The sequence below is a fragment of the Aplysia californica genome, unplaced genomic scaffold (genome assembly GCF_000002075.1).
Source record: "Aplysia californica isolate F4 #8 unplaced genomic scaffold, AplCal3.0 scaffold00190, whole genome shotgun sequence".
NCBI classification, from domain to species: Eukaryota; Metazoa; Mollusca; class Gastropoda; order Aplysiida; family Aplysiidae; genus Aplysia; species Aplysia californica.
The window spans coordinates 620,903-622,157 of NW_004797460.1; the positions used below are offsets into that span (position 1 = coordinate 620,903).

The 1,255-nt window shown below is 47.8% G+C and overlaps 1 protein-coding gene across 1 annotated transcript in view; it reads left to right on the forward strand.

Annotated features, from left to right (window-relative positions):
• Window positions 1-600: 600 nt before the first annotated feature.
• Window positions 601-1,255, forward strand: part of LOC101857643 — a gene marked incomplete at its 3' end in the record, with an annotated part of 3,588 nt that continues 2,933 nt past the window's right edge. Inside the window, 1 exon segment of the mRNA XM_013082719.2 lies at window positions 601-1,134.

The window sequence follows — 1,255 nt, forward strand, 5'->3', positions numbered from 1 at the left end:
AGTCCTACCTTGACTGTGAATAACAATGTTACCCCCCCCCCACCTCCGCACCCACCACACTATACTATAATATTTCATTTGGACGCCACCCAAAACAGACAATTCTACAAAACACCACCCTCCGGTCACAGGGCTTGGTTTACTGAGACTCGACACACAGCTGTCGTATTTAATCAAATCGACCAAACCATCCAAGACTTACAAAACATGATGATGATGAGGAGGAGGATAAGGATGAGGAGGAGGATGATGATGATGATGATGATGATGATGATGATGATGATGATGATGATGATGATTTCCATACCACTTCTTGTCATAGCTTTCCCCTTTCTTTGGCCTTTCTAATTTGTGTTTCTCGCACCATTGAGAATTGTGACCTGGGTGTACGCACTTTGGTTTCCATAGCTAATCTAGTCATTCCTGTCATTTTTTAAAATGTTCTTGACGAAGCCCTTAGTGGGCGAAACGTTGAACGTATTATAAAATATTTTGGAAATCCTACCAAGTCTGAACCTTTTTTTAAATTCTCTGTATACAACAATATTGATGATGATGATGATGATAAAGACGAAGATAACGACCACTCGCTGCCACTGCGCTCCCCGTCTCCCCTCCCAGCTCTGCGAGCCCCTTATACAGTGAGTAAGACAGAGAGCTCCGGCGCTCTACGTACAACACAGCCCGGCCCGGCCAAACAGGCGCTCAAGACGAAAGGCTAAACACTTGGCTACCAGTTGGTCTCTATCTCAGTCGCGGGCTGGAACATACAGACACAGACAGACGGGCCTTTGCCTGCTTTGTTCATTGTTCTAGGGAATTTCTTCCACCAACGTGCATTTGTGCTTTTTCCCCCTTCATTTCTTCACTGCTCAGACGGTAAGTCCGTGCTGCTTTTGCTCTTCTTCTGCTGCTGGCTTGACGCTGGTCAGTCAGTCGATTTGGGCTGTTAAAGAGTTGGGGGAGTCATCGTCACTTCCACGAGGGCAATCACCGCCGTATAGTGATCACCATCAACCTCCGACTACGGGAGTCCGGGGTGTCAAGGATACGAGGACGGCCCTCGCTGTGATTGAAACGTCCCTTGAGGATACTCCAGGAGGAAACACGCCCACTACTACACAAGGACCCCCGGTGTGTATAGCGTGCATAGCTTATATATTATTAAGCATGCGCTTTCGTGTGTGTGTGTGTGTGTGTGTGTGTGTGTGTGTGTGTGTGTGCATGCGTCCGTGCATGTGTGCGTGCGTGCGTG